Source organism: Cicer arietinum, chromosome 7 (assembly GCF_000331145.2).
Source record: "Cicer arietinum cultivar CDC Frontier isolate Library 1 chromosome 7, Cicar.CDCFrontier_v2.0, whole genome shotgun sequence".
In the NCBI taxonomy this organism is placed as follows: domain Eukaryota; kingdom Viridiplantae; phylum Streptophyta; class Magnoliopsida; order Fabales; family Fabaceae; genus Cicer; species Cicer arietinum.
Window position 1 is genome coordinate 43492560 of NC_021166.2, and position 16234 is coordinate 43508793.

Genomic DNA, 16234 nt, shown 5'->3' on the forward strand with positions numbered 1-16234 from the left:
TATATTTAATTGCTGATTTTTTTCCGCTCCTAACTTTAATTTCACATTTATATTTAGATACTAAAAAAGCCTAAAGGGAATGATAAAAAGATTCCCATAAACGAATCAATTACATCTCCCGAAAAGGTTTGTCACATTTATTCCCTAAGGTTTGTCATTTTTTCAGATTCAATAAACTAACATTTAACCTCATTTTTTCAGATTCAATCAAATAAACCACCCGCACAGCAAAATAAAGCCGACAAACCTCAAGAATTGGAGGGTAATAGAGCTGGCAAACTACAAAAGCTGGAGGGTAATAAAGCTGCCAAAGTTGCAGCTAGAAAACTGGATCGGGCACAATCGGTCGTTGCTGCTCCTAAAATAAGTCAGCCATGCCTTGCTAAATACGGGGCGTGTCTTGACATCCAAGTAAAAAGGAATATGGGCAGCAACGACGATTCGCGCATCATAACCATGAATAAAGCTATATTCGGAGATGAGTACGAATAATTTCTCGAAAATGAGCACATATACGAACTTCTCAACCATAAGGAGTTGAGTGCTACTGTCATCAACTGGTACATAAGGTAAAAAAATACTTTTAATTGCATTTATTGGTAATTAATTCAATTTATTGGTAATTAATCTAGTTTGAAATTTTCATTGAAGGTTTTTGTATGAGAAGGTTGTGTGCACGTGCAAATTGTCAAATAGATACTCATTCTTGTCTCCGCATAAGCTGTCGATGTGTAAACTCGATCCAGTAAATGTAAAGAATTACATTGTAGATATGTTATTAGGAAATATAGAGAATGATAAATTGTTCTTTGCACCATATAATTCAGGGTACGTAATTATATATTATTTATTTATATCTTTTTTAATTTATTAGTTATGTAAACAAAATTGCTTAACCAAATTTTTGTTGTTGTAGGGAACATTGGGTGTTATTTGCAATCAATGTGAACTCTGAAGTTATATACTATTTGGATCCCTTGCATGGCAATTACAACAATCACTCCATTATAAAGACTATGTTCGACACGTAAGTAATATTCATTTATTTCTTACATATATATATAAATAATGTGTTTGTTAATGCTATAATAATCACATTTATTTATTCGATAGTGCTTTACAAGTTTTTCGAGCTCAAAGAGGTGCTACAGTGTCGAAGCAAAAGTCTAATAACATCACATGGATTCCAATAAAGGTTTGAAATATATGCCTTTAAATTTTCATTTACAAATATATGCCTTTACGATCAATATTGCACAAATATTTTATTGACTTATATGTTTTATTTTATAGTGCCCTCGTCAAACTAACAACATCGACTGTGGGTACTATGTATTGCGATTCATGAAGGAGATTGTTGACAAGAATAAAATTATTATCCCAGAAACGGTACGGTATTTTCATTATATGATTTTCATATTTAAATTATCTATATATTTGATTCTAACTTAATATGTTCAATTTTTATATTGCACATTGACAATTCTAGTCCAACATACTCTGAGGAAGATCTAATGGAATTAAAGGAAGACTGATGTAAGTATGTGCTTGAAATGAACATTATTTGATTTTCTAGGAAATAGTATGCTGCAAGGGATATGAATATTATATGGTAGTTAGTTATATTCTGTGTATTTTGTTAGTTATATGTATATGAATAAGACACAATATATGAACATGTATATGAATATGTGTTGTTGTACAATATATGTCCAATGTATATGTAGTTAATTAAGTTATATATATGTATCTGAATGTTCTGTTGTAAATTAATATATAAAGTAAAGTTATATAGTTCTGTTTTTGTGTACTGATTGTGTGAACTGATTCTGAATATGTATTTGAATATGTTTTGTTGTTGTGTGAACTGATTGTGAACTGATTCTGGATGAAAATAATTTTGGAAAAAAAATTAAAAGACAGCGTTTTCTAAAAAAAATGCCATAAAAAACTAACAAGCGCTTTTCAAAAATTTAACTTATAACGTTTTTTTTTAAAAAAAAATTGCACTTTTTACATCGCTTTTTTGAAAAAGCGCTATAAAATGTACACTATAATGCATATATTGGATGCACATTTTACAGCGCTTATTTGAAAAAGCGATGTAAAATGTGCACCCAATATATGCGCTCTTTTCAATAAGCGCTGTAAAAGGTGCATAATAATGCATATAATGTGTGTGCATTTTACAGCGCTTATTTAAAAAGCGCTGTAAAGTGTGCATATCAAACGCGCAATATATCTACATGTTTTATAGCACTTTTTTGTTTTAAAAAACCGCTGTTGTATCTTTTACAGCACTCGATTCCACAACGCTTTTTTTTTTTTGAAAAAACGCTGTAAATTGCTTAAAAAAAGCGCCGTAAAATCCTATTTTTCGCGTAGTGATAAACATAAAGATTTATAAAATTTGTTCAACATCAAAATTTATCCAACCACATCATAATCCCAAAATTAAATCTATTTCATACACAACTTTTAAAATCAAATGAACTACATTTTTTTATTTAAAACTAAATAAAAACGCATATTTAGTCTGCCATTTTCTAAATAATCACAATATATTAAATGATAAACAAAACCAAGACTAATAATCATTTTAATGAGGTAAAAAGTCCAGCCAGTATATGAATTAAGATCAACAGTAAATAAAAAAATATATGAATACATCAAATAAAAAATTGTTATGACTGACGCCTTATTGTAAAAATTTGAAGTTCACTACATGTGTTAAGAGATGAAGTTTGAGCACATAAAAAAGTATCAAAAATTCAAAATAGAGTAACAGACAAAAAAATCTAAAATCAGAAAATTAGTTAGTTTGCACTAAGTATTTAGCTTAGGAAATGATTTAGTTAAAACCATTATAGAATCGATAAATGAGTTGGAGAAATGGATAGAACGGAATTCTCATTATTACATCCCTATATACCCACATACTCCACGGGTTTTATAGAGGAAAAAGAGTGGTTTTTTTAATTTCATCTCCCTTTTCTCAACAAGAACAACAAACACCAAATGATTGATTAAAGAATTTAAAAGTTTCACTCACCCCCACACAAAAGATAGATCACGGTTTTTAAAAAGTAGAAGGGAGCAAGAAAATATCTCACCTCACACTAGCATCACTTAGTAGAGGGTACAAATTTTCCTTCGGTTCTTAAATAGAAGATTAAATTTAGTAGAAAAATTGAGGTTTTCTTCTTCAACTAACCAACACCAACACTTTTTTTTTTGCTTAGAGAGAGAAGGAAAAAAATGAAAGGAATGAACTAAAGGGGGAGTCGCTGCTGGCTTTTAACAAGGGGGGTTGGCTTCTCCTTTTTTTTTTTTTTTCTTCTTAACTTACTAAAAAAACATTATTATAATTAAAATATTTAGGTATTTTATTAAAATCAGCATTATATCATCTAATCACTCTCACACAGATCACATCACTTACTTCTAAATTTAGTTTAGTTAAAATATAAACTTTCATGGAAATTCAACAGACAAATAAATTTATCAGTAACATGTGACATCTTAAAATTTTTGTAGATAATAAATTCTTCGTAACTTAATTAAATTATTCTCCAATAAATAATTTTAATCGATTTTCTAAAAATATATTACTAACTCTGACAAATTTATATTTTTGGTATTAATTTCATAAAATAAAAATTGGGCTTATAGCCTAAGCAATTCAACACAAAATACAATAAAATTGCATAAATTAATTAGAGTTTAAAAAATTCAGGGTCTTATAAGAAACTTGATGATCAAAATTAAACAAATAGTTTTATTTATAAGAGTCTTAGAGCATTACCAATGATTTGATGATTTTCTTTCTTTGTACAAGGAGGATCCAATGCAAAGTCTTTAAAAACAGTCATCAGAGGGTTTGCACACTTAAACAAATTCAATAAACTATAAATTTTTCTTACAAAATAATTTTGTTATCATCTGAATAACTAAGTCATTGTTCTTCAAACAAACTTAGTTCTAATAATCTCTCTTTTTGATGATGACAAACATCTATTTTTGTTAATAATTTTTCTTTTTATAATATCAATCGTAATGAAAACACAACATTTTGCACCTAGAAGTCTATTATTAATTTATGTTAACAAAATATTAGCACCCAACAATAGCAATGTTCACGGTGCAGTTTAATCCCAAAATAAAATCACACGTAATAGATTCAGTTTGAATACGTTTTAAAAAAATTAATCTGATTACATTAAATTACAAACGATTTAATTTAGATCTTGTTCTGGATATCCAAATTAAAATTATAAAATATACCATATCATCTACCTATATTCTATTAATCAGTTTTTTTTGTCACATCACAACGTCACTTCATCATTTTGTCAAGATCTAATTCTAGCAAGAACAAAAAGAAGAAGAATCTAATATGTTAAGGATAATAAAATAAATTTATTGTAAAATAAATTGAATTATAAATTTGAATTTAAAAAATATGTTTGGAGTAAAAAACTATTTATATTAATTTTCACTTAGAATTAATTTTGAAAATAAAATTAATTCCAAATCATGTACTCAAAGCTATAGAAACCAATTTAAATTTTAAGTAATTAAGCTATTAGACTTAAATGATTAATGAACTCTAGTTGTATAATCAAAATATAAACATTAGTTAAAATAATACTTTTATCACATTTTTCTTATCTGTCAATTGAATTCCAAATTACTTGAATTCATTCCATTAGAATAGAAATCAATATCAAATATTATATGATATAGAAATCAAGGCTTAAGTCTGACTTGTGGTGTGTCATAGGCTTACTTTTTAGGTCTGAGTATGGTCTTGATAGAAGATTGGTATGACCTATTAGCATACTTAAAAGTCTATTTCATTTTAATATTTTTGAATAAGTAATCAAACATATCTTTAAATAGATTAATAAGTTAATATGTCAATGAAATTAATTCTATTTTGACATTCAACATCACATTTTGAATAATATGACTTTATATATATCCTACTCAAATTATATTTTACAATAATACATTTAAATATGTCAAAAACTAAATAAGGTTAATATGCGTAAATTACTAAAAGCTGAATATATATAATAAAAAGATCAAAATTTATTATTATAATTATAGTTGTAAAATAATATTATTTATATTTATTTAAATAGGCCGACCTAAAGGCTTATTATGTGTCTTGTAGCTTGACATTTTTAACTAAATAGGTTTTTTTTTTAGAAGCATTGACCTCATATGTTTATAAAAAAGTCTAGTCTGGTCTGGGCCTAACATAGACTAGGCCGTAGGTCCCTATCGATCGATCTGACCTATTGTCATCCTACCTTACAATTATAAACTATATACCATATCATCTACTTATGTCCAAGTAATCAATTTTTTTGTCACATCACAACCTCACTTTATCATTTTGTCAAGGTCTAGTTCTAGCAAGTACAGAAACAAGAAAAATCTAATATGTTAAGGATAAATTAAAAAGAAAATGTAAGGAATAAAACAAGATTAATCTCATTAAAGGGACCAAACAAACACACTATTAATCCAAAGAAAGATTAATATTATAAAAACACAATTAAATTCTAGGTTTGATATAAAGTTCATATAATAGACTAATAAAATTTAATATTACAGAATAATAATGATCAACTATATTTAAAATGTACAAAATAAAAAGAAAAAAAATTAAATCAAACGAATAATTATTGGGAAAAAAATTTAGATCAACAAATAATATATAAAAAATAAATAAGTATTAAAATTTATATATGCAATTTGATTTGGTTTTGGAAAATAAATTTAAAATATAATCTGATTTCTACAATTTTTATAAAATAATATTTCAAATTATTGGTAGATATAATGTGCTTTGATGGAGAAACATAAAGATAGAAGGGATAAGGAGGTTTTAAGTTCTACTCTCCTCTTTAAATATTTAAATTTGAATATCTCTACTTATTAGCAATAAACAACTCATCATATTGTTTTGTTTGGTCATATATATAACCAAATGTCAAATGATTTATTAGTAGAATTTGCAATATCTATTCTCAATGGTCTTATATGAATATGAAACATTCTATAAATTGTAACTAATGAATATCAGCACATTAATATTATTTATGGCATTCAATTAAAAAAAAATTGGAACAATTTTTTAGAAGTCAACCTGTGGTAGAATTAGTGTGTGTTTTGTTATGCAAAGATAAAATTTAATTTTGATTTTATTTAAAATTGAATTTATTGTAAAATGAAATATATTTATTTAAAAATAAATTAAATAATAAATTTTAATTTAAAAAATAAATTCGAAGTAAAAAACTACCGATATTAATTTTAACTTAGAATTAATTTCAAAAATAAAATAATTTGAAATCAATGTACACCTAAAAAATCATAAATTCTATTCTTGATTTAAAGATTCTTTAATAGATAATATATAAATAAGTGTGTTTTTTAAACCTAATTCCGATGACCTTCTAGAACCCGATGACCGTCCAATTAACCTGACACCACACCGTCCAAATTAGATGCATGCAGTTGAGCGGCTGACTCGATGAGCATTGATTTAGATGCCAGACACTAACAACACCAACCCTCTCTTCTTAAACCCACTTTCACTCTCTTATTTAGGGTTCAAAACTGCATTCTCTCACTACCGCCGTTGATGTGCAATCTGCCTTGCCTGGATGCTTGACGCAGCTTCTGTGCTGTGGAACCGTTGAGGATCTAATGCCACGGAGATGCTCGATCATCACTTTCAATTCTTCACCATCTATCAATTGTGATTTCTCTGATTAATTACATTATAATAGGTAACTATTTATTTATTTGTAGCCATTTAGTTTGTTTTTACATTATTTCTTAAACTACAATTCACTTGTTATGTTGTCCTCTTTTTCTTCCCATCCCCTTCGTTGCCATAGTATTTTTGTGTCCAATGTTTGCTTAGCAGAATATCTTTAGTGATTTATGCTTTATTGTTAACACATAATTATTAAGCTTTCATTTGTCTTTTTTTTGTTTTTTTGGAATTTTTTGTTTTAATTTGTAGTTTTGAAGTTGGTTTCACGTTTGATTGAAACATGTTCCGTTAGGGGATGATATTGATTCTAATCTGTATCTTATTTTGAGTTGAGATAGAAATAGGTATTGCTATATATTGATACTCTCTTGTCATGTTATATTTATTTGGTTCTTGCCTTTTTATGTTTGGTGATGCCAATTTGTGGTCATGCATTGTGCTTAAATTATGTAATTCTCAGAGTTCATCCATTGTGTTTGCTATTACTGTTTGGTCCTTGCAATGATGTCAATTTTAAGGTAGTGCATTGTGGTGTTGATACTACAACTGTGTATTCAATTGTGTTACATAGACTTACAAGATAAACACTGGCGAAATAGTCTGAGATGTGCTGATTGTGGTGTTGTGAAGCAATTTTCCTGTAATATGTCAACCCCTAAGATTTAAGAGACCCTTCTCAATTAAAATCGAGGCCACATAACTAGCGAGCATAATTTTGCATTATAAGCGTAAGAAAAAAATTAAAAAAAATATCATATAGAGAAATTTTACTATTTTTAAGTTAGAAATTTCTTTTCACCTCACTTCTTCATTAACTCATTCGAAACATTCAAAACTTTCGCAAAAAATTCCTAACAACTCGAAATTTTTTGAAACATAAGTGAAAGTTTTTGTTAACTTTCAAACTTTTGAAATTCAATTTTTCAACAATATTTTGAATGTTTAGTTCATTTTGAAACTTTTGAAAAACTATTTTCTAGATATTTTCAAAACATGTTAAAAGTTCAGAAATGCAAATTTTTTAGAAAATGAAAATATCAAAACTTTTGATAAACATGAAACATTCGAAACTTCTAGATTTATTAGTTTTGAAACTTTCATAAATGGAGAAATTATTTGCACTAGTCTGCAATGTAACCGAAAAAGTTTTGCCTAAGGCATCTAATTGACGGATGTATAAGGCTAACCATCCACCCTATCCACATTGCCGACAAGACACACTCGAGTCTAGGCGAAGTATGATAGTTTATTCACCAATTTTGAGCATTGTCAAGACTATGCATAGAGTGCATCTGCATTGGTTGTGCTATATGACAATCTCAGACATGGAGCTTTTCATGACACAAAGAAGTTTGGAGGATAGATGACCATGTTACAGGTATAATTTTTATTTATAATTCTTGTAATAATTGTTCTTTGTTAAGTTATGTTTTTAATTTATTAAATTGTCTTTTATTTTTGATGCAGTTTTGGATTTATGAGCACTTTCCTAAAATCTATAAGCGATGAGACAATGGGAGTGTACCTAAACATACTCACAGAGCTTGTATGTGGACTATCAAACATGTTGTCGAAGGTGGATTGATAGTGTATCGACTTAGGCTTGATGATGTAGTATTCACACAATACAATGATGACTGGGTCAACTAATGACAATGTACTCGAGCTATATGCCAGACACTAACAACACCAACCCTCTCTTCTTAAACCCACTTTCACTCTCTTATTTAGGGTTCAAAACTGCATTCTCTCACTACCGCCGTTGATGTGCAATCTGCCTTGCCTGGATGCTTGACGCAGCTTCTGTGCTGTGGAACCGTTGAGGATCTAATGCCACGGAGATGCTCGATCATCACTTTCAATTCTTCACCATCTATCAATTGTGATTTCTCTGATTAATTACATTATAATAGGTAACTATTTATTTATTTGTAGCCATTTAGTTTGTTTTTACATTATTTCTTAAACTACAATTCACTTGTTATGTTGTCCTCTTTTTCTTCCCATCCCCTTCGTTGCCATAGTATTTTTGTGTCCAATGTTTGCTTAGCAGAATATCTTTAGTGATTTATGCTTTATTGTTAACACATAATTATTAAGCTTTCATTTGTCTTTTTTTTGTTTTTTTGGAATTTTTTGTTTTAATTTGTAGTTTTGAAGTTGGTTTCACGTTTGATTGAAACATGTTCCGTTAGGGGATGATATTGATTCTAATCTGTATCTTATTTTGAGTTGAGATAGAAATAGGTATTGCTATATATTGATACTCTCTTGTCATGTTATATTTATTTGGTTCTTGCCTTTTTATGTTTGGTGATGCCAATTTGTGGTCATGCATTGTGCTTAAATTATGTAATTCTCAGAGTTCATCCATTGTGTTTGCTATTACTGTTTGGTCCTTGCAATGATGTCAATTTTAAGGTAGTGCATTGTGGTGTTGATACTACAACTGTGTATTCAATTGTGTTACATAGACTTACAAGATAAACACTGGCGAAATAGTCTGAGATGTGCTGATTGTGGTGTTGTGAAGCAATTTTCCTGTAATATGTCAACCCCTAAGATTTAAGAGACCCTTCTCAATTAAAATCGAGGCCACATAACTAGCGAGCATAATTTTGCATTATAAGCGTAAGAAAAAAATTAAAAAAAATATCATATAGAGAAATTTTACTATTTTTAAGTTAGAAATTTCTTTTCACCTCACTTCTTCATTAACTCATTCGAAACATTCAAAACTTTCGCAAAAAATTCCTAACAACTCGAAATTTTTTGAAACATAAGTGAAAGTTTTTGTTAACTTTCAAACTTTTGAAATTCAATTTTTCAACAATATTTTGAATGTTTAGTTCATTTTGAAACTTTTGAAAAACTATTTTCTAGATATTTTCAAAACATGTTAAAAGTTCAGAAATGCAAATTTTTTAGAAAATGAAAATATCAAAACTTTTGATAAACATGAAACATTCGAAACTTCTAGATTTATTAGTTTTGAAACTTTCATAAATGGAGAAATTATTTGCACTAGTCTGCAATGTAACCGAAAAAGTTTTGCCTAAGGCATCTAATTGACGGATGTATAAGGCTAACCATCCACCCTATCCACATTGCCGACAAGACACACTCGAGTCTAGGCGAAGTATGATAGTTTATTCACCAATTTTGAGCATTGTCAAGACTATGCATAGAGTGCATCTGCATTGGTTGTGCTATATGACAATCTCAGACATGGAGCTTTTCATGACACAAAGAAGTTTGGAGGATAGATGACCATGTTACAGGTATAATTTTTATTTATAATTCTTGTAATAATTGTTCTTTGTTAAGTTATGTTTTTAATTTATTAAATTGTCTTTTATTTTTGATGCAGTTTTGGATTTATGAGCACTTTCCTAAAATCTATAAGCGATGAGACAATGGGAGTGTACCTAAACATACTCACAGAGCTTGTATGTGGACTATCAAACATGTTGTCGAAGGTGGATTGATAGTGTATCGACTTAGGCTTGATGATGTAGTATTCACACAATACAATGATGACTGGGTCAACTAATGACAATGTACTCGAGCTATCTTCGTTGATCCAGAGTTTCAATCTCTTATCTATTGGAGCGATGTCTTTGATAGTTTGTGATAGTTTGACTGCATTCAATGTGCGATGTTCCTTTTGTGTCAACTAGTATAGATTGAGAATTACATAATACTTTGAGGGCATGTATACTTCGCCTCTAGCGATGTTTTTTGGTGAGGTGTCATATAGCTATTATGACTCGTACTTACGTGGGTCTTTCACTACATGTTCCATCATTTTCTGTACAAGTTGGTTTATCACTTCTACACTCTAGAACATATGAGCTTTTAAAGAGGGTCATACAAATAGTAAGTTAAGTTGAGATGGTGAAGTTCATGAGATATTATGTAACTTACTACACATATTATATGGTGGCTATTAGTAGATTGTTTAATAGTTTGTATTGTTTCGGTTTATGTTTTACATCTTTATAAGAATATCTCATAAAAATTTAGAACTTTTTAACTAGAGATAAATTAAATATAATTATTTTTAAGTTTTTAGCGCTTGAAAATTCATATTAAAAAATTTTAAACTTTTGTAAAGAAGATTTTTTTAATGTTCTTAATAAGCATGCAAAAAAATTAAATGATACACATTAGTTGAATTAAAAATATAAACCAAATTTGTTGATTGAAAATATTTGATGGATTATTATTTGAAAAAAAGATTGAGAGGGATTAAAAATAAAATATTATACATTTATAGGAGGAAAGACTTATTTAACCTTTTTGTATTTTGTGTCAATTATGCAACTACTATTTCATTTCTCCAAAATAAACAAACAACAGACACAACTTCATAATAAATTTTATAGATTAATTGTAATAAATTTATAGAAATTATCAATTAACTGATGCAATCTAAAGCATACAAATTAATCTTCATAAAATGAAACCAAAGAATGTGTGATAAACTATGGATCTATGTGTTCCCAATACTCGAGAACTCCATCATAATTTATTTGTCAAGCGATTAATATGGCTCTCAAAATATTTTCTTGTATTAAATAGCTGATGCATTTATGCGTACGAATGTCTCAAAAATGGTTCCTAAATAAGAATTTTGGTGCAAGCTTTATACTATATCATGTCATTAACATATTTTATGTCTTCTTCATTTAAATGGCCCAAATTTAAATGATCATCTAAATTTTGAGTTTGAACAGACATTTACCCTTGGGAGAGCAAGTTACTGTTACTATTGATTTTGATTATACTTTATATTATCCACCTCGTTCAAGTCTTATAATTAATTTGTTCTCCCTTCCTCTTTTTGTTGTAGATGTATCAGATCTAATAAGAACAATTATTATTTCATTTTGTGGCAAAATAGCACCCGTAGTCCATTAACTTAGTTTCAGTTAACGTTTTAGTCCTTTATCTATTTTTTTTTCTCTGTATTTGGTCCTTTATTTTAATTTTGAGTGACAATGTGATCTTTTATGTTTTAAAATGTCAACAATGTTATCCTTTTTTTGTGCAAAAATTCAAAAAATTTATAAAAAATTTCAAACAAAACCCATAAAATTAAATTATCATCCTCAATATAATTCAAACTTCATCAAATTCATAACTTAAATCTTTAAATAAACTCATATTTTCATCTCTAACAACATCAAGTAAATAATGAAAATGTTAGTTTATCTGAATATTTGAGTTACGAGTTTGATGAAATTTGTATTATATTGAAGAATATTATTAATTTTTGGGTTTTGTTTGAAAATTTTGATGAATTTTTGAAAAAATAAAGGATAACATTATTGACATTTTAAAACATAAAAGATCAAATTGTCACTTAAAATTAAAATAACGGACCAAATCGAGAAAAAAAAAAATAAAGGACTAAAACGTTAACTGAAATTAAGTTAAAGGACCACATGTGCTATTTATCATCATTTTGTCTTCCAATAGCTTTTGCCTATTCGAACACAACTTCTCAAGAGAAAAATATATGTAAAATATATTTAAGACAAAACATCAACATATGTGTACACATTAAACACTAATAATAACAATTATCACCAAGACTGCCTGATTAGTCGTTAATTTATAAGCGGTGTATTACTTTTTAGTATCCAAAAATATTTAAAAAAAATTTATTTTAGTAAATGCATGCATTTTATTAAAAATCTAAAAATGATATTTGCATAATCATAAATGGGAGTTTAATCCTCATAATCAAGATTACTTGGTCAAAAAAGAGAATTTCTAGGAATTCGTATCACTATGTTGAAAAGATCCTAAAGAAATACAAATATTTTGACTATAAACAAGCTTGCCCACCATATGATCCAAGTATGAAAATTTTCAACAACACTAGTGAATGTGTTAGACAAACTGAATATGCGAGCATCATTGGCAGTCTCAAGTATGACACTGATTGTACTAAACCTGACATTGCCTTCGTCGTGGGACTATTGTGCATGTTTACCAGTATGCCTAGTATGGAGAATTGACAAGCTATCAAAAGAGTGATGAGATACCTAAAAAGGATCATGCGTCTCGAATTTTATTATCAAAGATTTTTTGTCGTCCTTGAAGGATATAATGATGCTGATTAGAATACCTTATCAAATGACTCCAAAGCAACCAGTGGCTATATTTTTAGTATAGCCGGTGGTGCTGTTACATGAAAATCGAAGAAACAGATGATACTGACTCAGTCAACAATGGAGTTTATAATGATAGTACTAGCTACTTCTAGTGAAGAAGCGAGTTGATTGAGATGTTTGCTAGCTGAGATTCCTTTTTGGGAAAATCTATTCCAGCAGCGTTGATCCATTACGATAGTACTGCGACTATTGCAAAGATTTAAAAAATTTATTATAACGGTAAGAGACGAGAAATATGTCGTAAGCACAACACGATTAGATAATTGCTTTCTAAAGAAGTTGTTATAATGGATCATGTACGCAGTGATGAGAATTTAGAGGATCCTTTGACGAAATGATTCGCTAGAGATAAATTCCTAAATACACCCAAAAGGATGGACTATTTCCTATGATCAATGAGTCATTCATGATGGTAACTCGACCTAAAAGACTAGATATCTCAAAAAGTTAGGTTTAATGGGTAATAACAAGTCATAGTGATATGAAATGAACATGATATTATATATCAGAGAAGCACGATTCCTGAAGCAACGAAATGATGAGGTAATAGAAACTCTAAATGAGATCTATACTCTATGTGGAGTGGAGTACCTAGCTACCAGCGTACTATTGATAGACTCACTTATATGATTGTGGAAGTGGGGCCGCTTCCTATGGAATTTCGAGGCAAAATTCGTAGAGTTCAAAACTACGAGTCAGTCTTGTTGAATCTAAATCTTACTTGCTATGCAAAAGTTCAAGTCATGAAACACCTCTATTAGTGCACGATCTTATAAAAGCATTTGACATTACTTCAGAAACTATTTTTTTAATTCTAGTTGGGGATTGTTGGAAATGATTATAATAATTATAATAAATTGTTGGAAATAATAATGAGAGCTAGTTGGTGTGACTTGAAAAAATAAGGAAGTCCCACGAAGGAGGGATGATAGTAGTGTTTATAAAGTGGAGGTATGGCAATTGGAGTGTGCCCCAAGGGGTACCCCAATTTTGTGAAACGGTGAGAACGCATGCAAATATATACCCACACATGCGCGCACGCCGCCTCTATTACATGTCCGACTGCCTCGGGCCTGGTCTTGGTCTAAGTGATATATTATTTTTTTAGTATTCGAAAAAAAAATCATTTTAATAAATGTGTGCTTTTTTCACTCATTGATACGTTGTACACGTGTCTGCTCTCCACCGAGTCAACATTCAACATCTGATCCGATCAAAACATAGAAAATTTTGAAGGGTAGTTTTATGTGGATTTGATTCGATGGATCATGAATTTTTCTATCCTTTAGTTATAGAGTTTCTCTATAAATTGAAGACTCTATTCAGTACGAAAAATGCGCCAAAAGTTCTTTGAAAATCTGAAATTTTCTCTACTTCTCCCTTTCTGGTTCATCTTCTTTTCTTTCTTTTGAGTGGTAGTTAATACCATATTACGAATGACAACTATTAACTGTCAAATTGATGGTATAATTCTAGAACAGTTTTCTATGCAGTAGAATTTCGATATAGTTTGTCTGAGTCAAGGGCGGATCTTTTTGGGGACATAGAGTGGTCACGACCACCCCAAAGTCCCCAATAATTTTTTAAAAATAATACTACTATTTTTATTATTTTTGTTTGAGTAATGTTTTCTAAACATAATTTAACACAAAATGAGACACAAATACAATAATGTGTATTGGAGTATAAAAACAAAACATGATCTTCTTTATTTTATATTGTATTTTATTTGTATCATATTTTGTGTTAAGTTTTGTGTTCCAATTGTAAGATTTATGAGTCACATATGTAATTAATTAATAAAGTGTGTTAGGGTCATTATATAATTAGCCAATAAACTAGAGGTCAAATAATATATAATAGTTTATGGCTAAAGAGCATAATAGTTATGAAAATTAATAGTGTAGATACCAGGCAGTTTCTAATTTAATGAGGGGCTGAATTGGAAATACTGCAATTTGGGATATAACTAATAATAGTTATATATAGGGGTAATGGTCCCCAAGGCAAACACAACAAGACTATTCAGTTTCAAAACCCTAAAGGAGAAAACTCTCTGGTTCTTTCTATCCCCATCAAGAGAGCAAGGTCTTCAGGGTGTTTTGCGGAGGAAGATCACCCAACCCATTGGCTCTATCATCATCATCCCAGGATTTCATCAATGGCAATTCCCACAGGTACGCTTCCGCCCTTGGTTGTTCATCATGTAATTGGCATGGATAGTTAACAAGTGGTATCAGAGTCTACCATGTTTAATTCATGATGAAATTCGGTTATTGTCTTTATTTTAGGATTCAATTTGGGAATTTTGACATGATTGAAATCTTAGGGTTTGAAATTTGGGAATTTGGATTTTCAAATTACAAACTTATTGTCCATGTTTATAACTCTAGATTTTTTGCTTGAATTATTTTAATGAATTATTTTTTTAATAAAGCTTAATTATTTAAATAATTTTTTAATCAAGCAAAGTTATTTATTAAAATAATCCGTGGGAATATTTTTTGCTTCCCCTGATTTTGGTGCTGTTATCTTCCCACTAATTGAACCCACCTTGCTTGCACTTTCTGTTGCTGCCGCGTAACCACGTCTGTTTTATTTTATTCAAGAACCTTAGCGTTGGCGAAAGAGCGAGCCATTGCAATTGTATGATAAAACTGTGCTCAAGTGTAATATGCATGCGTAATTTTAGTTTTTAAATCACTGATTATTATATTAGTTATAATTTAATAAACATCAGATGCTGTTAATTCATGTTGAGAGCATCTAAGATTTATTAATTTAAGATATTAACCATTAAGAGGGTTAGTAGGCAAGTTAACATGTTGCCAGATTCAAGTTTTTTTATTTAGAGAGATTAAAGATTGTTTTGCAGGTTTATGCATTTGTATAGTATCTTGCAAATGTTCAATATTTTTTTTTCTATCAAGGACCACCTTTTCCAAAGGTTTAAGTTGTTTGGTGAAGGCTCTTGAATAGTTTTAAATCCAATAGTTTTAAAAGCATCACAATAATAACACAGAAACAGTGCTTATTATGACATCAAATTGGATTTCGAATGTTTGCTTTTACAAAGAAGTGCTTTGTTGAGAAAGAAGTTGCTAATTTATTAGGATATTTTTCATCTTTCAGAATTTAAAATAAGAAGCAAAATTAGAAATAAGCTTAATGTTTGATGTGAATATATGAATTTTGGAGAAAATAAGATTTCCACAGTTTTAAGATATCGAGTTATGTTAAGATGTGAGTTGGG

The 16234-nt window shown here is 29.2% G+C and overlaps 1 long non-coding RNA gene across 1 annotated transcript; it reads left to right on the forward strand.

The window, feature by feature from the left end:
* Nucleotides 1–8469: 8469 nt before the first annotated feature.
* LOC113784260 (uncharacterized) lies at nucleotides 8470–10783 on the forward strand. The gene is made up of 2 exons (XR_003470277.2): nucleotides 8470–10077; nucleotides 10167–10783. It is a non-coding gene; the product is annotated as an uncharacterized lncRNA (long non-coding RNA).
* The last annotated feature ends 5451 nt before the right edge of the window (nucleotides 10784–16234 follow it).